Source organism: Canis lupus, chromosome 25, assembly GCF_011100685.1.
Source record: "Canis lupus familiaris isolate Mischka breed German Shepherd chromosome 25, alternate assembly UU_Cfam_GSD_1.0, whole genome shotgun sequence".
Classification (NCBI taxonomy): Eukaryota; Metazoa; Chordata; class Mammalia; order Carnivora; family Canidae; genus Canis; species Canis lupus.
The window spans coordinates 30738580-30764746 of NC_049246.1; the positions used below are offsets into that span (position 1 = coordinate 30738580).

The following is a 26167-nucleotide window of genomic DNA, read 5'->3' on the forward strand; positions in this document are numbered from 1 at the left end:
TACTGTTTCACAAAAACCTTTTCTTGAGGCATTCCATGACAGTTGTCAAACACAAGAAACTCCACTCTTTGTGGAGGTGTAAGTAAAGCCATGTGTTGCAAATAGCCAAGCTGGTTTGTAAAATAAAACAGGAGAAACTAGAAGTGGTTTTCTTGTCTAATGACATGTTCTGGAATAGTTGATATTGCTTTTAACATTTTGAAGGAAATCATCAAGTAATTGACAGTCTCCTTGTTGCCTTTCAGCATGCAACTGGGTAAAACTACAGACATTTTTTAAAGTAATCACCTCCTTTTTTATACTCACTATTTACATGCTAATGCCATCAAAGAAAAAACTCTTATTTTATGAACTGCTTTTGAAATTACAAAGATTGCCAATGTTTGGAAATGGTAAAAGGTTTTGTTTTTTGTTTTTTTGCCAAATCACTTTCTCTGAAGGTAATAGCTTTATATGCAGCACAGATGGAGCCCTTGCAGTGCTTGGTAAGACATCTGGTTTTGCCACTTTAGGGGAAAAGGAAGCTCCCCACATCTTCATCACAGACAAGACTTTTCCAAAATTTCCAAAAGAAGTTTGGTTGAAAGCCATAAAGTTATAAGCTTCATCAGAACTGATCCTGATTCCTTGGTTACAAAGAACTGAAATTGAACCTAAAACTTTACTTTTTTAAAAGATTTTATTTTTTTTTATTTGACACAGAGAGAAAGCACAAGAAGGGGGAGAGGCAGGCAGAGGGAGAGAGGGAAAAGCAGGCTCCCAGCTGAGCAAAGAGCCTGATGAGGGTCTCGATCCCAGGACCCTGAAATCATGACTTGAGCTGAAGGCAGATGCTTAACTGAATGAACCACCAAGATGCCCTTAAATCTGAAACTGTATTAAAAAGGGAATTTATTTGAAGAGATTGATCATAATAAGGCTAGAAAACCAGGCCTGAGCAAGTCTGAAGGAAGGAGAGCAGCCAAATTCCTGTCACAGGAGTGGCCGAGAGTGGTGCCAATGCCACTAGGCTCTTGACTGAGCTGCAGCCATCAGAAATAATTCCTATTGACCTTCTGCTCTTGTGTTACTGCCTCAAGAACATGTTTGTCACCTTCAGGTCATTTCTATGCTCAACTACTAAGAGATCATGAGAGGAATAGCTGCCTTCCTTCAGCTTCCCTAGTCAGAAGAAAGGTATGATTTTCTTAAATATACAGCTAACCAGTAGTGAGCATGGTAGAACAAGTAACTCTGAGCTTTTTTCTATCTAACTGTTACAGTGTTAACATATTATAAAGTTCATTTTTCAGGTAACAGCCTAACATTGTGGATTCATATATACCTTACCATCCTGCATACATCTTTAAAGAATGACTAGAAACAGAATGTGTGTATGTTTGTGTGTGTTTTCATGACAGTTTCAAAAGAACTATTGATCACACATCAGTCCCATACACATGAGCAGAGGTAATAGTTTATATCAGTCATATCATCATCTATCACAGTAAATATAAGCATACATTTCACTTTCAAATGCAACATTTTATTTTATTGCAGATTTTGTGTATTTATGAGAGAGAGAGAGAGAGAGAGAGTGAGAGTATAAGAGAGCATGAGTAGTGGGAGGGATAAAGGAAGAGGGAGAAGCAGACACTCCCCTGAGCAGAAAGCCCAATAGGAGGCTTGATCCCAGGACCTTGGGATCATAACCTGAGCCAAAGGCAGACACTTAACCAATTGAGCCACCCAGGTGTCCCTCAAGTGCAACACTTTAATTTCTTCTTTCCAAGCTAGTGAAATCATGTGTCTAAAGGAAAAAGGAAAAACAAACTCCTTTTGAATGAGATCATAGAGAGGGTAATTGGCTGTGGAAAGAATCAAGAAAGATAAATTTCCACTTCAATCAATCAATTAATTTAATTTAAAAAAAATTGAGGACCATATGTACCAACATCATGGTTGAATAACTTGTCAACAAAGCTTTATTCCAGGACAGTGAAGCAACATCCTTGGAGTTTTGAGAGAGAGAAAAAATTATGATCCAAGTATTGTTAACATAAAATTGGATTAGGAAGTGTAGGTCTTCTAATGATGTGTCATTGGTGAACAGAAAATAGGCAAATGGGGTGGAAAGAGAGATCTGAAGAAAAGGAATATGATGATTGTGAGGCGAGTGGTTGGGAGGAATAGGCACTGAAGGTTATTCCTGCCAATTATTTCAAGTCATTAAAAAGTCACATTTTTCTATTAAACTCTCAATTTAAGAATGTGGTTTCACAGCACTAGAACAAGTAACATTAAAATTTGTATGGAACCACAAAAGGTCCTAAACAGCCAAAGCAATCTCGAGAAAGAAGAACAAAGTTGGATGTACCCTACTCCCAGATTTCAAGATATACTACAAATCTGTAGTGATCAAAACAGTATTGTTTTGGCAAAAAATAGACACATGGATCAGTGGAAGAGAATAGAAATTCCATAAATAAGCTTACACAATTAATCTACAGGAAAGCAGACAAGATTATAGAATGGGGGAAAAGATAGTCTCCTCAACAAATAGTGCTGGGAAAACTCAACAGCTATGTACCAAAGAATGACACCAGACCACTTCCTTACACCATATACAAAAATAAACTCAAAATGCATTAAAGACCGAAACCATAAAACTCTTAGAAAACAGGCAATAATTTCTTTGACATTGGCCATAGCAATATTTTTCTAGGTATGTCTCCTTAGACAAGGGAAACAAAAGCAAAAATAAACTATTGGGACTACATCAACATAAAAAGCTTTTATAGCCTAATGATTGGAAGCAGATATTTGCAAATGATATAACCAATTAGGGGCTGATATCCAGAATATATAAGGAATTTATCTAACTTGATACCAAAACAAACAAACAAATAGTCTGACTAAAGATGGGTAGAGGACCTGAATTTTTCCAAACAATACATCCAGATGGCCAATAGACATGTAAAAAGATGCTCAACATCATGAAACATCAGGGAAATGCAAATCAAAACCACAATGAGATATCACCTCACATCTGTCAGAATAGCTAAAGTCAAACACACAAGAAGCAACAGGTGCTGTGAGGATGTGAAGCAAAAGGAACTCTGGTACACTGTTAGTGATAATATAAATTAGGAATGTAAATTGGAAAACAATATGGCAGTTCCTCAAAACATTAAAAATAGAAATACCATATGATCCAGAAATTCCACTACTGGGTATTTGCCTAAAGGAAATAAAAACACTAATTTGAAAAGATATATGCACCCCTATGTCTATTGCAGCATTATTTACAATAGCCCAGGTATGTAAGCAACCAAGGTGTCCATCTATAGATGAATAGAGAGGATATGATATATATATAATACAATGGAATATTAGTCATGATAAAGAATGTAATCTTGACATTTACAATAACAGACATGGACCTAGAGGGCATTAAGCTAGGTGAAATAGGTCAGGCTGAGAAAGACAAAGAACATATGATTTCATTTGTATGTGGGATCTAAAAACAAAACAAAGAAACAAACAGACTCTTTTTTTTTTTTTTTTCAAACAGACTCTTAAATACAGAGAACAAACATGATTGTGAGAGGGGAGGCGTGGGGGGGATGGGTGAAGGGGATCAAGAAGTATGAACTTCCAATTATAAAATTAGTAAGTACAGCATAGGGAATTTAGTCAATATGATTGTAATAATGTTGTTTGGTGACAGATGGTGATTGCACTTACAGTGATGAGCACTGGGTAATGTATAGGATTATTTAATAATTACGTTGTATATATGAAACTAATATAGCACTGTATGGTAATTATACTTCAATAAAGAAAATTCAAATATCTAAAAATGTTTAGAAAGAAAAAAGGGCATGAGTTTTCAAAACTTGGGAAAAATTAGAAATTATTCCAACTCCTGGAATTTTAATGTTTATGGATGATTTGGAAATTATACCAACTTCTCCATATATATATATGTTTGTATATATATATATATGGAGAATATATATATATACACATATACATATTGTATAGGGTGTAGCTCATCTGTGACTAAAACACTAATCATATAGTTCTGGATAATGATGATGATATTGAAAACAGACTGATCTGCAATAGGATTTCTGTGCAGGAATATTTGTCCACTAATGGGACAACTTCCTTCTTTAATTAACCAAAGAATAAGACAACCACAACTAATGGAAAGAAGCTGTATTTTTTCTCTAATATTTTCTAGCATGTTCCTACAGATCTTATTTATTCAATATTGAAAAGAATACTAATGCAATCATGATGCAGTAGCCGGGTGTAACAAAAAGTACCCAATTTTCCCTGGCATTACTAAACTAGCACGGTTTATTACCTTTATTTTAGAGCTACTCATATTTTTATGGAGTACCACTTATCACATAAAAATTATATGATGAACAAAGATTTTCTAAGAGCCTCAGTATTGATAAATTCAAAACACTGTTTTTAACCTTGAAAATCCTTTGATCTAGTAGAAAGATAATTGTTCTCAGAACTGAAATGCATAACCATTATATAATGAAAGGAAATCTTGTGAGCTTTCCTGGCTGATGGAACAAGTTTCAATCTGTCAAAGTCAGTTTCCATTGCATTATTTGAATTCAAAAGAATGGTAGATATTACATCTTAGTATCCACAGAATTAAAATCTTTTATTAGGGACACTTCTATTGTAAACACACTCCACGCATATAACATTGAAAGATACTGTTAAACAGAAAGCTAAAGGACAAACCCAAACACAAAGATGAGCTGCTGATGGCTCTGAAGTGGGCCTAGTCAAGGAGGAGTCTGTAGGTCTTACACCCTTTTAGTCCCAGGGAAATCAGAAGTGGCCCAGAATTCCTCTCTTACAGTGCTCAGATCATAAAAGCACTCCACAAGAGGCAGGATCTCACTATGAGGAGGGCTTCCAGACCACTGCCCAATGTAAGATTTGATAGTTTTGGATGGGGTTAGATGAAGATAAACACATAAGAGAAGGAAAAAGAGAGAGAGAGAGAGAGGCATAGTGAGGGAAAGGATATAGAATTTTACCCAAAATGAGCTTGCAAACTAAAAGTAATAAATATAAAAATTTAAAAATTACCAATAAAATTTAAAATGCAGAAGATTAAATCATTTTAGAATAAATATACATGATGTAACAAACTGAATAATGGCTTGAAATAAGTACATTTAGTTTCTAAAAAAAAAAAAAACCCCATAAAATGAACATCCATGAGAAAGAATAAGACAATATAAAGAAAGACACAGAATGGAATAGGAATCATTGGCTAAGAAACAGAACCAATTAGAAATCTGAAGTTAAAATATTGTCATTAAAATTTAAAAAACCATGAATGGGGTAAACTCTATACTGGGTAAGATCAAAAATAGAATACAAGAATTGGCACATACTACCAAAGAATTCACCCAGAAAGCAGAACAGAGAAGCAAAGACTTTAAAAGCAAACTAGCAGATAAAAGATATGGAAGATAAATTTAGAAGCTCCAACCTATGTCTGATGAATGTATCAGAAGAGAAGAATAGAGAAAATAAGCAGAAAAAAGATATATGAAGAGATAATAGCTAATGATTTTGCTGAATTGAAGAAGGAATAGTGTCAAAGCAAAGGAGTATTCTAAATATTAAGAAGGATTTTTAAAAATTGATCCATGCCTGGACAATTGGGTAGGAAAATTGAAAAGTATCAAGAATGGGGATCAAATTCTAGAAATATCAGAGAGAAAAGGCTGATTCTGCAAGAGAATGATAATGAGCCTGATTGTAGGTTCAGCAATAATAGATGCCTGAATACAATTAGACTACAATAGAAAAATAGTCTTAAAAGTATTGAGGGAAAAATACATGTCAGTCTGAAAATAATTATTTTAACAAACTTTTATTATTTGTCATTAAAATGAGAGATATTAGTACAAGGATAGACAAATGGACATGTAAATAGAAAACTGGAACTGAATTATAGATGTATAAGCAGTTTGTGTGTCTGAGATAGAATTGTAAATCAGTAAGGAAAAAGCAGATTTTACTCAATACTTTGTACTTGCTCTTTGTTCTTCTATGTAGAAAAGAATGGGACTAGACCTCACCTCATGTCATGTCCACAAATGAGCTCCAAGTGGCTTAAAGACCTGAAATTTTAAAGCAAAACTTTAAAATACTTAGAAGAAAACTTCTTTTTGTGATCTCAGATCACTAGGATTTCTTAAAGCATTAAAAGCACATTGTAAGGGAAAAGATTAATAGATTTGATTACATTAAAATTAAAACCTGCTATACAAAAACATTATAATCATAATGAATAAGATTTAGTTGCTTTCAATTTTTTCTCCATTACATTGCTACAATGAACATCCTTATACATATTTTTATGCAAATATTTTATCCAATAAATTTTTTGAAGTGGAATTGCTGAATTGAGAAATAGATAAAACTTAATAGCTCTTGCTTTCTAAATAGTTTATCAATTTATATTTGCATTAAAACTATCTGAGAGTATTTTCCTGACACTGTTTTCAAAGTGATGACTGTAATTTTATATTTATAATATCAATTTTGTTTCTGATCTTTTGTTATCTCAAGTAATGCTGCAGTAAACATCCTTGTACATGAGTGGGTTTGCGTTTGTAAACGTTCCATGCAAAATAATAGAATTGTGTAAGGTCCTGTATAAAAAAGTTCTAGAAATGAAGTTGCTGAATCAAAAATGTGTATACTTTAATTCCTGTCAGAAGAGATAATAATTGTGCTACCACCAAGAGTTCATGACAATGGGCATTCCCCATATTCTGGGTGGCATTATGACTCTCAAACTTCTCAAAGTTCTTCATTTCGCCAATCTGACTAGTGAAAAAAGGTATAGCGATTTTAAAGTGTGCATTTCTTTAGTAATGAGTTCAATCAAACCACTTTTCATATTTTCTAAAGCTATTTGGATTTCCTTTCTTTTAATGAATTGTATGCTCATGTCCTTGCCCTATATCTCATTGCGTTTATCAATACATCTCACAGTTTTTATTGAGCACCTACCACTAGGTGCTCTGCTCTGGACTCTGAGGAAACAGTAATGAAAATGGTAGACAAGATCTTCTGGGTCCAGAACTGCCCATTTAGTGGGGAGAGTCAGGTACTAAACACATGAAGTGTACTTTCAGTGTAACAAAGATAAAACATGACAATGGGACAGATAGGAACTGGTAGAGGGCACTGCTTTGGAAAAGGCAAGCAGAGGAGGCACCCTATTGAATCTGCTCTTCCCACTTCCTCTTCTCTTTGTCTGAACATATGATCTGTTTACATGTTGTCAAGGTAGACAACATTCATGATTCTGTCTGGCAATCATAATTACCACACAAGTTCGGTTCTGATTCTACATTTAATGTATTAAATTCACATAACCACCTTTCTTTCCATAGCTTTCCCATATCTGGATTTATAATATTGATTCCTTTATTGGTTTGTTTAGATTTTTTTCTTAAAAGGATTGATGTGTGCTCTATTCCTTAAATTCTTGTATGCCTGAATAAGGCCAGTCTATTGAAGGATAACTTAGCTTGCCATAAAATTCTTGAGTCATAGTTTCTTCTCCCCTTTCTAATGTTTTAGGGTTTTATTTATTTATTTATTTATTTATTTATTTATTTATTCATTTATTCATTTATTAGGAGAGCACACATGCCAGTGGAGGCAGGGGGTGGGGAAGAGGGAGAGGAAGAGAGAGTCCCAAGCAGACTCCATACTGAGCGCAGAGCCCAACACAGGGCTCAATCCCAAGACCTGAAGCACCCAATGTTTTAGTTTTGGAAGTGTCTTCTGATATTGAGAGTCTTCTGTGACTTAGTCTGAGGCCAATTTGATATTTTCAATTCTTCAACATGACTTGCCCTTTACACCAGATTTTTAGCAGTTTCATCCTTTACCCTTGAGGTCCAGAAACAAGACTAGGATATTGATCAGATTTATCTTGCTGTGTTTACATTTTTCCTAGGACATCACGCTCCCCTTCAGTATTGAGATATGAGTAAATTTCAGTTTAGGCAATCTAATCTTTTCAATCTTATTGTTTTTTGAACTTCATATTCTTATTCTAACATCGCTTCCTAAAATGTAGTTTTAATTTACATAAGTTATTTTATTTTTCTAATCCATTTCCTTCCTCAGGTCTTCCAGCTCATTCTTTTATTGCCGTTTGTAGGTTTGTCATCATCATCTCTCTCTCCTAACTCTTATTTCAAAGAAGTCATGTTTCTTTAATTCCTCTCAAGTCATGGATTTAAAAAAAACTTTCTCCTGTTTTGAGGTCAAATTTGTCTTCTGCTTTGGGTTACTTATTTGCCTTCTGATTTTCTATTTTCTTTTTAAATAATAGTGTATATGTATAGAGACTGCCATAGACTGTATGTTTGTGTTCCCTCTAAATTTGTATGTTGGAACCTAATGCTGAAGATGATGACAGTAGGAGTTGGGGTCTTTGGGAGATAGATGATAAGGTCACACGGGCAGAGCCTTCATAAATGGGGTTAGTGTCCTTATAAAAGAAACCCCAAAGGGCTTCCTTGCTTTTCTGCTATGGGAGGGCACAGTAAAAAGACAGCTGTCCGGCAGCCCGGGACTCAGCGGTTTAGCGCCGCCTTCAGTCCAGGGCGTGATTCTGGAGACCCAGGATCGAGTCCCACGTTGGGTTCCCTGCATGGAGCCTGCTTCTCCCTCTGCCTGTGTCTCTGCCTCTCTCTCTCTCTGTGTCTCTCATGAGTAAATGAATAAAATCTTAACAACAACAACAACAACAAAAAAAGACAGCTGTCCATGAACCAGGAGGCAGGATCTCACGGGATATGGTCTCTGCTAGTGCTTTGATCTTGGACTTCTCTGACTTCAGAACTGTTAGTAACAAATCTCTTCTGTTAATAAGCCACCTAATTTATGGTGTTTTTATTACAACAGGCTGAACAGATTAAGACACACTCATCACCAATTTCTTTCTCTTTTTCCCTCATAATTTCTCATTTTTAATGAAGAATATTTTAGGAAGGAGGGAGATGTGATCTGCTGAGTACCTACTTTCATTTCAATATGTTAATTTAGAACCCATTTTCTCGAATTCTTTATCCTTAGTGAACCAAGTCTTCTGTTCCCATTTTTAGTGGCATTTTTTAATTGAACTATATTTGGTATATAGCATTGTATAAATTTGAAGTGTACAGCACATGATTTGATACATTCATATATTGTAATATGATTGCCATGGTAACAATGATTAGCACCTCTATCACATCATATAATATCATTTCTTTTTAGTGGCTCGAATAGTCTTGATCTAGTCTAGTAAATTTGATGATTGTAATCGAGGTGAACAGAGAGCTCTATGACTCATGGTGAGGGACATATGTTTTCTGTGTGGTTATTTAGTTATTTTACATGGTGTGAGGTGCAGACAAGGACCTGGAGCATCCTGCTAAAATACACACTTGGATTCATCGACTCTGGGTGGGACTAGAATTTCTTCATTTTTAACATGCTCTAGGTGTGTTTGATTCTGCTAGTCCATGAGGGCACTTTGAATTGCAAGGATTTGGGGTTTACTTTCTCTTCTCCGCTGACTTAGAGTAGATGGTCCCAAACAGATTGACCCACATCCCCAGCCTGCCCCACAGCTCTTCCTGCCTCTTGCTCTCCTTCTGCCCAAGTGGTTGCTGCTCAGCAAGGCAGCTTTTGTGGTTTCTAGGTGTTTATATTACTTAGGTTAGCATTTGGTTTTTAAAGTTCTAATTCTATTGCATTAAGAAGTTGTTGATTATACGATTTCTATTTGGGGAAGTTTATTAAAATATTTTTGTGGCCTAAATGACTATCTGTTTTTGTATACACTGCAATAATACTGGAAAGAAGTGCATTTTCTGCTAATAGAGGCCGAGGTGTCACTTGCTCTCTCTCTCTCTCATACACACACATACACATCATATGTATTTTTTATTCCTTTTAGTATTAGCTTGTCTACTTGATATTTTTAATGATACTTTAATGTCTTTATTATTTAACCACTGTATTTCATCTTGTATCTGTCATTGTGTTCCGTAATTTTTAAAATATTTATGTTCTCTTACTGTTTTCATTTTTTTACAATGAAATACAATGTCTTATTTTTATCTCCTTCAATATTTTGAAAATCATATCCTATTTTTATGTCCTTTGGTGATCAATTCTTTTTCAAAAGCATTCTTCCACCTACTTTTATCTAATTATCAGTTAAAATATGCATTTTTAATCCTTTGTGACAAGTAATTTCATACTTTTTTAAAAGTTTTTTATTTTTATTTTTATTTTTTTTATTCATGAGAAACAGAGAAAGAGACACAGGCAGAGGGAAAAGCAGGCTCAATTTCATACACTTTTAAAAATGTCTCTCAAAAATCCCTACATAGTGATCTTTATTATTTATTCAGATGATGGTATGTACCCTAAGGAATTCCAAACACTCAGACTGCCTCACCAAACAAGGCATACCAGAGGACCTGCCCTGGTGGAGTTCACACTGTAACGGCAAAGACAGACAGGAAGAAAAATCAGTATATACTGTAGAATATGATTTCGGGAAATTATAGATCTATATCATTGTTCTTATCTAATTATACTTTACTTGCATAGTTTTTTCTTTTGAAAATACTTTTGGCATTTGTATTGAGCAATATAACCAGATTGACAATAATATTTAGATTTATTCCTATTTTGACTAGTTTCAATGCTCATTATTGCTCCTGATATATAATAGTTTTCCCCTTGAGAGGTCTCAATTTTATCTAATTGCTGGAAATACAGACAAAAATCTAGAGTCTAAAAACTTTAGTTTAAAAAATCTAAACATTTATTTTCATGGTTCTATTTTTTAAGCTCTTACATTGCTGAAGATAATTATTTGAAAATTTCTTTTTTTTAATATTTGTTTATTTATTCATGAGAAGACACAGAGAGAGAGGCAGAGACATAGGCAGAGGGAGAAGCAGGCTTCTCGCAGGGAGCCTGATGCAGAACTTGATCCCAGGACTCTGGGGTCACACCCTGAACCAAAGGCAGACACTCAACCACTGAGCCACCCAGGTGCCCATGAATTTCTTTAAAAGAACTAGTACTGTTATAAAATTACCAGATCATACTGTGGTATCTTAAAATCCTGTACAATTTTTTTTTAAATCTTATGCAATTATTTTGTTGCTTTCTGACATTTCATATTATGTAAGCAGAAACTTGGGAAAGATTTTTGCCTGTTGTGAATCACCTACTTTATCTGCCCAGAAGCTTTCAGGAATTTTCCTTGTACATGTATATAAATGGCTTCTTTTTGTGATTTTACAAATAAAGCATGGAGGGCATTAGAATGGATACATAGTATTCTGCTTGCCTTGTAACACAATTCATGGAGTAGAAAAGAAAGGAACTTAGATCTGTAGTGGTTTGGATCTCAGAGCTTTAGGTGAAACTCAATAGGTACAGAATATGTACAACTTCCATTTCTTTTTATGTGGTTTATTATGTTCAGGAAACATAGCAGTGTGCCATTAGCCTTAGAAATTTTTTCCCCAATTGCCTTCTACCTTGCATGAAAATTTCCCTATATTTTGGCAATTATCTGTGAACTTTAAGTTTTAGTAAGTTGGTAAATTTCTGTCTTTTGTGTTTCCTCTTAAGTGATTTGTTGAGTTTGGTAGCCTCCTAGATGGATGCTAGTAGAAGTCCAGTGTTTGTTATTAGTTACAGTTTCTTTTAAAAGAGAACAGTATTCAATTTACAAACAATGTATAAAGTGTCAGAAACCATTTTGTCAAAATGTATGAGAAAGTCAGTGTTTTAGACTTTTTGAAGAAAACTGTATTGGTCAGAAAGCTATATTGCTCAGAACACTTCATTCAAGTGAGAGAAACCAAATTCAAAGCTAGTTGAGAGAAAGAGAATGGGAGAAAAGAATTTATGGGCACATGATAAAATGCCCAGAATAAAAAGTAATTCAAGCATAACTGTCTCTCACAGCTCAAAAGATATAATCAACTCATTATACTAATGCAAAAATAAATTCTTTCCAGATTACTCCTAGAAAACCGTAGACTTGATTGGCCTATCTTGGGCTTTATGGCCATGCCATGGGAATAGTCGTCCCATGAGAATGTTGGTTGTCTAGGAATGTCCCTTTCCTTTCAGAGGTACACTCTATAATACCTTAAAGGTTGATTTCATGTCCTAGGATTTTTCGGAATGTATTTTTTGTTGTTGTTTTTCCCCACCTTTACAGAGATGTAATTAACATATGACATTGTGTTAAGTGTGAAGTATACAACCTATGGATTTGATATATGTTGCAAAATCATTACCACCAAAGCATTATCTAACACCTGCATCACATCACGTAACTATCCTTTCTTTTTTTGTGGTGAAAACATTGAAGATCTACTCTCTTAGCAACTTTCAAGTATATAATACAGTATTACTAACTATAATCCCCATGTTATACATTAAATACCCAGAACTTATTCATCTTCTAACTGGAGGTTTGTACTGTGTGACTGACATCTTCCCTTTCTCCCACTCCCCAGTCCCTGGTGACCACCATTTTAGCCTCTATTTCTAGGAGTACTGTTGTATGGTTTTGTTAGATTCTAATACAGTATTTGTCTTTTTTACTCTGCCTTGTCTCATTTAGCCTAAAACCCTCAAGGCCCATCCATGTTGTAATAAATGGCAGGATGTCCTTCTTTCTCACCTTCTGAATAATGTTCCTCAGCTTCTTTACGCATTCATCTGCTGACGCATACTTGACTGTTTCCATATATTGGCTATTGTGAATAATGCTGCAAAGAACGTGGGAGTCCAGATATCAAGATCCTGTTTTCATTTCTTTTGGATATATAGCCCAAAATGGATCATATTGTAGCTCTATTTTTAATTTAATCATCACCAAGACCCATGTCAAGATGCTTACTACCCTCTATGTTTTCGTCTATGGGTTTTACAATTTCAGGTCTTATGTCCAAGCCTTTAATCCATTTTGAGTTAATTTTTGTGCATGGTGTAAGAGAGGGTTTCAGTTTCATTCTTTTGCTTATGGCTCTCCAGTGGTGTTCTAACACCGTTTATTGAAGATATTGTCCTTTCACCATTGTATATTCTTGGCTCTTTTGTTATAAATTAGTTGATGACAAATGCTTGGATTTATTATTATAAATGCTCTTTATTTTCTTCAATTGATTTATGTGTCTGTTTTGTCCCAAAATCATATTATCTTGATGACTATAGCTTTGTGATATAATTTGAAATTAGGAAGTGTGGTGCCTCTAGCTTTGTTCTTCCTTAAGGTTGCTTTGGTTATTTGGGGTCTTCTGTGGTTCAAAAGTTTAGGATTATTCTTTTCTATTTCTGTAAAAAATGCCATTGAACTTTTTGTAGGGATTGCATTCAATCTGTAAGTGATTTTGGTTAGTATGGACACTTTAACAATATTAATTTTTCCAGGCCATGAGCACAAAACATCTTTCCATTTGCATCTCCTTCAGTGTTTTTTCATCAGTCTTGTAGTTTTCATTGGCTAGATCTGTCACCTTGTTGGTTAAATTTATTCCTAGGTATTCTATTCTTTTTGATGTGATTACACATGAGATCGTTTTTAATTTCTCCTTCTGATAATTAGTTATTAGAATATAGAAATGCAACTGATTTTTAAATATTGATTTTGTATCCTGAAACTTTACTAGATTTCTTGATTAGTTCTAACAGTTTTTGGTAAAGTCAAGATTTTCTAAATATAATACCATGTAATATGCAAATAAAGATGATTTTACTTCTTCCTTTCTTATTTGGATGCTTTTTATTTCTTTTTCTTGCCAAATTGCTCTGGTTAGGACTTTCAGTACTGTGTTAAATAAAAATGGTAAGAGTGAGAATTTTTGTCTTACCCCTGATCTTAGAGGAGAAAGCTTTTAGATTTTCACCACAGAGTAGGATGTTAACTGTGCTCTTGACATATATGCCTTTATTATGTTATGTTCCTTCTGTGTGAAGTTTGTTGGGAGTTGGAGAATGTTGAATGGAGGATGCTAAATTTTGTCAAATTCCTTTTCTACATCTATTGGGTTTATCATATGATTTTTATACTTCATTCTGTTAATGTTGTACATCACATTGCTTACTTTATGAAATTTGCACCACTCTTGCATTCCCCGGAATAAATTCCATTTTAATGGACTGTTGAATTCAGTTTACTAACATTTTGTTGAGAATTTTTACATCTCTGTATACCAGGGATATTGGTGTATAACTTTCCTGTGATGTCCTTGTCTGTTTCATTATGAAGGTAATGCTGGCCTTGTAAAATGAGTTGGTAGTATTCCTTAATCTTCTGTTTTTTGAAAGATTTTTGAGAAGCATTTGTATTAATTCTTTTTTAACTGTTTGGTAGAATTCATCAGTGGTGTCATCTAGTTCTGGACTTCTTTTGTTGAGATGCTTTTGCTTACTGATTCAATCTCCTTACTAGTAATTGCCTGTTTAGATTTTTTCATTTCTTCATGATTCATCCTTGGTATGTTGTATGTTTCTAGGTATTTTTCCATTTATTCAAGGTTGGTTGTCCAGTTTGTTGGCATATTATTGTTCATAGCAGTCTCTTATGATCCTTTGTGTTTGTGTTTTGTCAGTTGTAAAGTTTCCTCTTTCATTTCTAATTTTCTGTATTTGAGCCCTCTCCTTTTTTTCCTGGTAAGTCAAGCTAAAGGTTTATATATTTTATTTATCTTTTAAAAAAAGCAAGCTCTTCATTTTATTAATATTTTCTATTGTCTTTTTAGTCATATTTCATTTATTTTCACTCTGATCTGTTATTTCCTTCCTTTTACTAACTTTGGGCTTAGTTTCTTCTTTTTTCCCCTGGCTTCTTGCAGTGTCAATTTTGGTTGTTAATTTGGTTGTTATTTTTTTTTCCCCTCTCTAAACTGCTTTTGTTGCATCCTGTAAGTTTTGGTATATTGTATTTCCATTTTTGTTTATCTCAAGATATCTCTTTATCACTTTTTTGACCCTTTGGTCATTTGGTAGTATGTTGTTTTATCTCCATGTACTTGTAAATGTTCCAGTTTTCTTCTTGTAACTGATTTTTAGTTTCATACTATCTCGATTGTAAAAGATGCTTGATGTGACTTCAGTCTTCTTAAATTTATGAAGATTTTGCTTTGTGGCCTAACATATGATCTATGCTGAAGAGTGTTTCATGTGAGCTTGAGAAGAATGTATATTCTGCTGCCATTGGATGGAATGTTCTGTAAGTGTCTGTTAGGTCCATCTGGTCCAATGTGTAGTTCAAATCCAATGTTTCCTTTTGATTTCAGAATGTATTTTTAGAAGTAGCTACCATGAAGCATCACTTCACACCTAGTATGATGACTATAGCCCAAAAGATGGACAATCATAAGTATTGGCAAAGATATAAAGAAATTGGGACCCTCATGCATTGCTGGTAGGAATGTAAGATGGTGCAGCTGCTATAGAAACAGTTTGACACTTCCTCAAAAACTTAAACATAGAGTTTCTGTATAACTAAGCATTCTATTCCTACAAAGAGAATTGCAAACAGATGTCTACACAAAAACATGTACACACATGTTCATAACTTCATTATTCACAACATCCAGAAGGTAGAAACAACCTAAATGTCCATCAGTAGATAAATGGATAAATAAAATGCAAAATTACTCAGCCATAAAAAGGAATGAAGTACTGATACATGCTATAAAATGGATGGGCCATGAAAACATTATGTCAAGTGAAAGAAACCAGACAGAAATGGTCTCATAGTATTTCATTCTTGAAACGTTCAGAATAAGCAAATCCATAGAAGGTAGATTAGTGTTTTCCAGAAGCTGAGGGAGGAGAACAATGGGGATTGAATGCTACTCAGTACAGGGTTTTATAGGGTGATGAAAATGTACAGGAATTAGTAATGATGGTTTCACAACTTTGTGAATCCATGAATAGCCACTGAATTGTACTCTAAAAAGGAGAATTTTGTAGTATGTCAATTATGTATCAATAGAAAATGATTCTTTAATAATATAGGATGGATTCAGAATGGAAAATGTGTAATCAGATATTTATATCAGCACTTCTGACAAGTTATAACATCAGGGAATTTTCTAGCAATCTCATGGTAAGAGACATGGAATGCCTTCATCTGCTTTGTGTTAGTAAAGCACAAACTATCATGAAAAGAACTGTTCAAAGTTCTTTTTGTTTTGTTTTGTTAATTGGTGCCACCTTCTTGCATAGCCAGAATAATTTCATATTTGCAAGTTTTAGATATGACTGATGATGAACATTAATACACAAAAATATTCCAAATACAACCGAATTAAGTGGCATTTACACCTGGAAGATATTTTAGGTCAGTTACAATCTACTAAACTACAAAATCAGCATGCTATTCATGAAGTTTTCTCAGAAACCAGAGTATGATTCAAAAATTTCTTTTGAAAACAGTAAAAGTTCAATTTATATATGTAAATAGCTTACATGAGAAAAGGACAAATTTAGGCAAATAGAGAGGTTTTTATTTTCAAAGAACAGTAAAGGAACAGTAAATAACTTAATGTATAATATTACTGACTTTAAAACTATTTTATTTTAGGGGCACCTGGGTGGCTTAGTCAGTTAAGCATCTGTTTTCAGCTCAGGTCATGATTTCCAGGTCCTAGGAGTCCCACATTAGGATTCCTGCTCTGCTTTTTCTCTCCCTGTGCCCCTCCCCATCTCCTGCTCTCTCAAAATACAGAATCTTAAAAAAAAATTTTTTTGAATTTATTTTTTTAGAACCCAAAAATATAGAAAACTCTTCCAAACAAATATATAGCCTAATGAGTTTTTATAAGACCTTTTTGTAGCTACCAACCAGGTGAAGACATGTGGCATGATTCAATCACAATCCTACTCTTTGCTAAAGTAATACTGCACTGACTTCTGTAGAGATGACACAAATGTTCATTCCTAGAGATTATAGTTTAATCTTCCTTTTTTAAAAAAAAACAATTTAAGGGTGGCTCAGCAGTTTAGCGCCGCCTTCAGCCCAGGGGTGATCCTGGACACCCGGGATCGACTCACACGTCAGGCTCCCTACGTGGAGCCCGCTTCTCCCTCTGCCTGTCTCTCTCTCTCTCTATTTCTGTGTCTCTCAAGAATAAATAAATAAAATCTTAAAAAAAAAAAAAACAGGTTTTATTTATTTATTTGACACAGAAAGAGCATAAGCAGGAGGAGCAGCAGGCTGAGGGAGAGGGAGAAGCAGGCTCCCCCCCTGAGTAGGGAGCCTGATGTATGGTTTGATTCTAGGATCCTAGGATCATGACCTGAGCCGAAGGCAGACAATTGACTGAGCCACCCAGGTGCCCCTTAATCTTACTTTTTAAAAGGTGTTAGTACTTATGTCATTTTTAACCCACCAATTTCACTTCCATCCCTTCCTTTTTCCTATAACTTACCTATTAAGGAACCCAGGGCATTTGCCCAGCAAAATATTCCACATTCTCAATTCTGTTTTACTATGGAGTCATAGTGTAGTTCCTCTTTTTCTTGAAATTAGGCAGCTGAACCCCAGACTCCATCAGACTCAGGTTCAACTCTTTTGGCAAGACTATGTGGTGCGATATACTCCTACCACGAGTCTGTCTGTCTGTCTGTCTTTGTGGTTTGAGCAGCTGTTGATCCTCAGCGCCTAGATCCATTCATTCATTAGTGGTTCAAAACAGTGATTTTTCAATTCCATCATTTTTTTTTCACTTTTTAGATAAAATGTTTTTACAAAGAGATGCTTTCCTGCTTCTCACATTTGGTTATCCAGTCATACAGTTTGTACAGAGGAGCAAGGATAAATGCTTGATTCTTCCCTCTAAATAGTTGTTTGGCTTTTGCACTGTGGGGATAAAGAGAAATGATCTACTATTTTTTAAAGTTTTCATACTCGAAAAAAATAAAATAAAATAAAGTTTTCATACTCGAGAATAAAATGTGATCCCACACTTTTATGAAAACAAAGAAGTAGAGATTCAATAATCTCATTTATTTTTAACTTTTTATTGAAGTCTAATACGTTTAAAGAATGTCCACGTCATGAGACTGTAGGTCAGTGATTCTGCATGAACTGGCCATACCATGTAACCAGCAACCAGATCAAAAAGCAAAATATTACCAATACCTTAGACCAGCCTCTCCAGGTGACGATGAACTCTGAGGATAACCACACCCCCTGACATCCAACAGCAAATTATTTCTGAGTGGGACCAAAAATTTAGATGAGTGGGACCATGCAGTATACATTCATTTGTCTAGGCTCTTTTGCTCATAGCTATGTTTGCAGTAGTCATTGGATTGTTTATCCATTATTCTGCTGATAGGATTCAGATTGTTTCCAGTTGGCAGCTATATTGTTACGAACTTTTCAGGGCATGCCTTTTGGGTGGCATAGATGTACATTTCTTGGGATATATATGGCCTTTATTTTTAAACATGGTACTAGAACCAGATAATTCTTTGGGAGAGCTATTGAAATATGTAAATTTTTATAGAAAAAAATGAGTCGTTATTAATAAATAGCACTATACGGTATTTAGTTTCAAAATTGCAGCTAATACTGCTGCCCACATCAGGCACAAGCCCCTAGCAAATCTCAGAGAAAGATGCACTGTCCACAGGTTGCATTCAGTAACTTGCCTATGCTTGACACAAAGAAGAAAATAGATAGCTCATGGGGCACTGGGTGGCTCAGCAGTTGAGCATCTCCTTTTGGCTCAGGGCGTGATCCCCAGGTCCTGGGATCAATTTGCACATTGGGCTTCCCACAGGGAGCCCGCGTCTCCCTCTGCTTATGTCTCTGTCTATTTCTGTGTGTCTCTCTTGAATAAATAAATATAATCTTTAAAAAAAAGGAAAATAGCTCAACACTGGAGAAAAATTTTATCATGTTGTTTTCATTGCCCTCTCAAGGCTCTGTCTATTTCTGCAGAGCAGTACCGGTTTACTGGTCAGCAGTTACCTAAGAAGCTTTGCTTAGAAACCTGAATTACATGGAAACTTATTTTTAATTTGCTTTAATGGGGATTTATCACTTGTTATGGGTTGAATTATCCCTCCCACCCCAGATTCATACCTTGAAGTCCTAATCCCCAGTACCTCAAAATGTGACCTTATTTAGAAATGAGGTCATTGCCAATGTGATTAGTTAAGACGAGGTCATTAGGGTGGGCCCTAATCCAGTGTGACTGGTGTTCCTTATAAAATGGGCAAATCTGGGCACAGACATGCCTACAGGGAGAGCGCCATGTGAAGAGATCAGGGTGATGCTTCTATAAGCCAAGGAATGCCGGAGACTGGCCACAAGTCACCAGAAGGTAGGAGAGAAACATGGAATGGATCAACCTGTAACATCTCACAGAAGAAATCAACCACGAAAACACCTTGATCTCAGACTTCTAGCCTCCTGAATTTGAGACAATACATTCCTCCTATGTAAGCTTCCCAGTGTGTAGTGCTTTGCAACAGCAAAGGAACCCATCACCCTTTATAATGTGGTACCCTGGGTCATTGCCTATTTTCATGATCCTTAATTTGGCTTTTTAAAAAAGATTTTATTTATTTATTCACGAGAGACACAAAGAGAGGCAGAGACATAAGAAGAGGGAGAAGCAGGCTCCCTGTGGGGAGCCCAATGTGGGACTCCATCCCAGGACTCCAAGATCACACCCTGAGCCAAAAGCAGACACTCAACTGCTGAGCCACCCAGCCATCCCCTTAGTTTGACTTTTAACTTGGACGTAGGGACTGACTGGCAACTGTATAATCTTGAATAAAGGATAAAGGATTCAGCCACTGTCAGCCTCCACGTCCTCTTCTGTGTAATTAGGATAATAATCATACCTAGGATTAATGTGAGACTTAAATAAGATCTGCATTTAAAGAACTTCTTAAAATATCTCTAAATAGTAAGTTTTTATAAATATTAACTTTTATTATTATAATACTAGGCCACAACCACGATAAATTCCAAAAAGCAGAATTCAGACAAGCCACATTCTCTGAAACACAGGAACATGCCCAGAATAAATAAATAAAAATAAATTATCCCTAAAACCAAATCCAAAAAGGAAATAAAAACTGTAGTTATAGACTATTTGAGGACAAGGCAATTATGACATCAAATCTTACAGCTATTACCACAAAATAAAATGAAAATGGTTACAAATGTATAGCTCTAAGGGTTTTCCATCAAGGAAAAAATTTAAAGATCAAATCAAGCAGATAGCACAGGGAACTAGAAAAAGTAACAAAGGGATTCTAAGAAAGCAGGATAAGAGCAGGAAAAAAATATTGACTCTAACCAAGCTGTCATTTTGGTAACCAACACTTGTAAAGCATTTCCTACATGCCCAGCCCTGTGCTAAGTGCTTTTCCCAGGCAATCTCTGAATTATCAGAACAATCTTATGAGGTAGGTTCTATGATTATTCCCATTTTATAGGCACTGGCACTGAGGCTTTGAAAGGTGAGGTAACCTGCCCAAGGTCACTGAGCAGAAGCAAGATTGTGTCCCAGGAAGTGTGACTACAGACCCCAAGTTCTTAATCACTGTACACTACACGGTTTTCTTCAGCCAGGGTACAACTGGTCACATTCTAGAAAACACCTACCTTAGTGCTTCTTATATACTGTTCCTACTACATATCCTGTGCATTTGAATTTAGTCACTTTTTTTAAGATCTAATTTATTTGAGAGAATGTGAGCACAAGCATGGAGCAAGGAGAAACAGAAGGAGAGGAAGAAGCAGACTTCCCACCGAGCAGAGAGCCCCACATGAGCATCAATCCCATGACCCCAGGATCATGACCTGAGCCCAAGGCAGATACATAACTGACTGAGACACCCAGGTGCCCCTAAAATTAGTCATTTCTTATAATCAGCCTCACAGCAGCACATACCCTACCCCATGCACACCCACATGTGTATGTACACACACCTGACACACTTACTTGCATCCTCTCCATCATTAGACAAGGGATGAGGAGGAAAAATTTCTCATTCCTAGGCTGGACCTCTAACAGTTGAGGAACAACTGGGCCCCCGACCATTCAAATATGGGAAGGGTCACATTACCCAGCCATCCTGTGTCCATCCAGCATGTGACAGGCTATGTCCCATCTCTGCTGCTCCGCGTGCACATGTGGCACCTGGAGCCCCTCTCTGCTCACACCTTGCTTCCACTTCTCCTGACTCTTCTTCTCTGCCCTTCTAAAGACTTTTGATATTTGCCATCCCTGGCTGCCTTGACCCACAAAGGATTTAAAATCAGATTGAGAATAGATTTTTTTCTCTTTACTTAAAATCCACAAATATGAACAAGTTCCAAGGACAGAAAAAAATTAATATTCATAGATCTCCAGTTCCTTTCAGTTCAGTAGTTAGTAATTATTAAAAAAAATTAATCTCCACTTTCATGTCAGGCTCTCATAAAAACAAATTAAATGCACTTAGCTGAAATATACCTTTATTTAACAATTATGCTTTTTCAGATGTGACAAAGTAAACCTTTTGAAAGGATCTTTATGTAACATAAGAAATCAGTTGGCATATCTTAGGACAAACCCTACAAGTAGAACAAAGGTAAATTGCAATTAGTTGTTTTCTAAGCATTATTTTCGGAAAGCCCAGTGTTTATTTCAGCCTTGCACATACTGTATAATGACATAGTATATCTGGAACTGTACACATTTAGAGACCGTAATTATAGCAATGCTGCACTTCACTCCCTCATTTGCTAAGCTTAGTTGAAAACCGAAGCTAAGTGGAGTCAGAGTCTACCAGTTTACTCCACAAATTTATCCCAGTTTGAAAATAAATAATAATCACAACAACATGATGCTTTTAAAAGGAAATGAAACTGCTATGGTTTTCATTCCTTGAGAATGCAAAGCCCACCAAGGTAGAAAGCAGAAAAACGGGGGTTTTCATTGGAGGTGTATTGCCATCCAAGGAAGCAGTTTGGGGTAAGTCTTTTGGTTTCTATTAATGTCACTCTGTTACAGTTAGAGATGGACAGGCCTCAGTTGGCTGCTTCTTCACATTTCATACCCTCCAGAAAATGTTTTGGGTTCGGAGAAATTCACAAGTTTACTTTGTTCTAAACACTCTTTCTTTTCATTTTTAAGTGACTGTAAACATTTACCTCAGCTTCAGATTCATTTGCACTTAGCTCATCAAAACTTTTCACAGCATAACTCTGCATGTACGAAAATAAAACCAAACACTCTTGCTTATAAAAGACACTGGATTCCAGAATCACTCTGCAGATTCCATCAGGCACTTTCAGCTTAGAAGCACAAAGTCATGTTTTGCCAAATATAATTGGATTAAAACATCCCCTGGGTTTTCACTCCCGGTGAGTTTCCCTGTCCCATCCCAGCCCTGGGGTGCTGCTGGGCCCTAACCTTTCCAGCCTACTTGGCGCTTGGTCCCAGGATAAACCCAGCGGATTCAAAATCATTATCTCCCTTCCCAAATCCGTTTGCCATTCTGAGTTTATTCTCAGGCAATGGCACCACCTTCTCCCTCTGCCCCACCCGAAAGGAGAGAAGTCAGCCTTCATCTCTTGCCATCCCACCAAACCCTGTTCATTCATCTGATTTTGCTTCCCTTTCGTTGCCCCAGGCTACGCAACATCATGTCTAGACCCTATTTCTGCAGGGACTTCCTAAAGCTAGTAGGTCTGCCTTCTAGACTCATCCCCATCAATCCCTTGCTCACTCAAAACCAGAATGATCTTTTCCAAGGGGAAAAATTTGATCACCTGAATTCCCTTTTCAGAACCTTTCCATGGTTTCCCATCACTTCTGGAATAAAGTGCAAATTTCCGAGTAGATTTTACCAGGTTCTTTTTAACCAGCTTCTATCTTCCCCTCCATTCTTCTCAGCTTCTTCTTGCCTGTTTCACAAAGGCCAGGGGATTGCCGTCAATTCCTCAAAACTGTGTGCTGTTTAGCATGATAATGACTGGGTTTTTTTTAAGATTTTGTTTATTTATGAGAGACAGAATGAGAGAGAGAGAGAGAGAGAGAGAGGCAGAGACACAGGCAGAGGGAGAAGTTGGCTCCAAGTAGGGAGCCTGACATGGGACTCCATCCTGCGTCTCCTGGATCAGGCCCAGGGCTGAAGGCGGCCCTAAACCCCTGAGCCACTGGGGCTGCCTTAGTCTGGCTATTTTATCACAAATATGGCAGTGTTCTAAATACAGTCAGTTCTGCTGTAACATGATATTCACAAAAAATGGCAAAAAATAACCATGCTGTGCAACATCATGCAATGAAAATCCTTATGGAAAAAACAGAGTGGGGAGGGGGTGCGGTACTGATGTAGGAAAAGATGTTAGGATTCGAACCTGACAGCCAAGAAAGAATTCTTGAGACTTCTTTGGTGCAAAAAAGGTGATTTTTCTTAAAGCACTGGGACAGGATCTGTGGCCAGAAAGAGCTGCACTGAGCTCCTGAGGGATGGCCCATGATGTACTGTCAAGTTGGGAGGGGGTTAGGGAGAGTGTAGGTCTCTAAGGAATTTTGGAAGCAAGGTTTCCAGGACCTTGAGAGGGCTAGTTATTGTTGGGAAAAGGTCATTTATTACTCTCTAATAAAACCTTGGTCATGAGACTCTTCAGAGGTATATCGGTGGGCCAAATGTTTGGGGGATGATTGCCAACCATGTCTTGGGAGAGGGGTGGTTAGAGATAAAGGAAATTCCTAAAGGGATTTTTATATATTAAAGTAGATTTACAGGATCCTAGGGGTTGGGCTAAGATTGCCTTTTGCCCTTAGCAAAGTATTAACATCTAGGCAGTTGAGTCCCTAGAGGAATGTCATTCTGCTAGTTTCAAGGGCTTGTGGATGGGGTGTAGTAAGGAAATGCAATGATGTTTCTTCTACCTTTGTTTCCCACATCAGTACCACTCAAAAAAAAAAAAAATCAGTGACGTTAAAAAAAAAAGCTAGAAAATGAATAAAAATGGTAACAAACTTTGACAGATGCCGAAGAAACACATAAAAAATTGGTATATATATTTTTGGTCTTCCTCACTGAATCCCAACACAGAGCTCCTAAAACCACTGCAATTTCCTGAGAGATAGGGGTGAGAGGAGTATCTTTTGTTATTCGTAAGCCCCTTTCAGGGCTTTATGCTAATGAGGTCACTCGACGGTGGAGGCTGGAGATTGGGCCAATGGCTAATAGTTTTACTTTCTCAAGTGATTTGGGTTTTTTGTTTGTTTTTTTTCTCAGGCAATTTGTCTGTGCAGCCTGGGCAGGGGATCCGCCTGGAGCAAAGCTGACCCCACAGGTGGGAAACATCTGACTTCAGAGTGATGTGGGAGCCAGAAAGGTCCTTTAGCACCTCCACCAGCATCTGGATGGGTTGGCCTGCAGTTCTCTGGCTCCAGACATTGGTGAACCAGTGATTAATAAGACCACACCCAGAAGAGAGCAATTCAAAGCACCATCTCATTAAACTAGATTTGAAGTATTTTTATAATCTCCTCAAACTAGATTTTATATCATGAATTGACTTAGGTACTGTACCCCAAATCCATTTTTTGTGAATTCCAAAATATTCCCATCTCAGAATAAGAAAATCAGTGTTAGACAACCTATTAAATAGATGAAGAAGTGTCAGATGCATGGAAAGGTTTTTAAGAATTTGTGACAGGAATGCTATTAGGGGATGAGTGGAAAATAGATGAATGGATCAAAACAGCATTACTTTCTATGCTGGTTTAAAAGTTTAAGAATCCCCCCACCCCCCAAAAAAAAGTTTAAGAATCCAGGTAAGCTCATGACACAGGGGCTAATGGTGCAATTGCCACAGAATATATCACAGATTATTAATGTTTTCCACTCAGCAAGGTGAAGCTGACAGAGAACAGTGTTTTACAATGTGTATTTCATGAAATACTTGTCTCTTAAAATTTTACAGGAAATGCTAGGTGACATAAAATGAGACAGGTCTCTTTACTATTGGATTGTTTCCAGTCTTTATTATGAAGATGTATGTGGTGACTTTCTAAGAAGGAGATGACAGTAAACTTTGTTTTCAAAATTTCTCTTTTCTTCCCTCTTTTATCTTTCTTTCTCTGGAGATTTGGACTTCCAAAAAGCATACTGTTAGAAATCCCAGCAAAGAGGATTGGAGAAAATGAGAACCCGTCAATTCTATCTTTCTCCAAACTGCTTCTACCATCATTGGTTCTACTCAATGCCTTAGGTCATTTTCCATGCTACTGAGTCGTGGACTTTCCTGAGCTGGGGACATCCACAAGACCAAGCTCTGCAGTTCCAAAGGACTCAAGCAGAAGAAGAAACAAGGAGCAGGAGGCAGTGAGAACCTCAAGCCAGTTGATGCTCTTCAACAAGTCTGAAACACAAAGGCATCTCTGGGAAAGGACTTGGGTCAGGGGCCACTGAGGGACCAGGAGGAGCCTTTGCCAGCACGTAAGACTTCATCCCGCCTCTGCCTCCCCCTCAGCAGCCACTTGCAGAGGAGATGAGGATGATGGAGAATCCCAGAGACTCAGCCACTCCTTCCTACCCCAGCCCTCCCCACTAAAACCCAGACTTGAACCACTGCCGCACATAGACCCCGGGGGATGGGCTCCTTGGCTTGCCATGTCTCCTAGCCCATGTTGCCCTTAGAAGGATGGGGTTTGTGGTGGGCTGTCCCAGCTTGTGCCTGGACCTTGTTCAAGGAGCAGAGAGGCTGGCTTCTGATGCCAAATGGCGGTTGGGCAGGACAATGCTCTTTGCGGGTACCTTACCCACCCCCTTCACCAGCGAGCTCTCTTCCCGAAAGAAATTTTGAGATAAAACAGTACATGAGGGGATCCCTGGATGGCTCCGTGGTTTAGTGCCTGCCTTCTGCCCAAGGCGTGGTCCTGGAGTCCTGGAATAGAGTCCCACGTCGGGCTCCCTACATGGAGCCTGCTTCTCCTTCTGCCTGTGTCTCTGCCTCTCTCTCTCTGTGTCTCTCATGAATAAATTTTTTAAAAAAGTACATGAATCAATAAAGAAGTATAATGCAAGAACCGGAAAA

General features: G+C 36.8%; 1 long non-coding RNA gene across 1 annotated transcript; it reads left to right on the forward strand.

Annotated features, from left to right (window-relative positions):
• Window positions 1-1017: 1017 nt before the first annotated feature.
• On the forward strand, window positions 1018-26167 carry LOC119865849. Its single transcript, XR_005378231.1, has 3 exons — window positions 1018-1176; window positions 24364-24651; window positions 25218-26167. It is a non-coding gene; the product is annotated as an uncharacterized LOC119865849 (long non-coding RNA).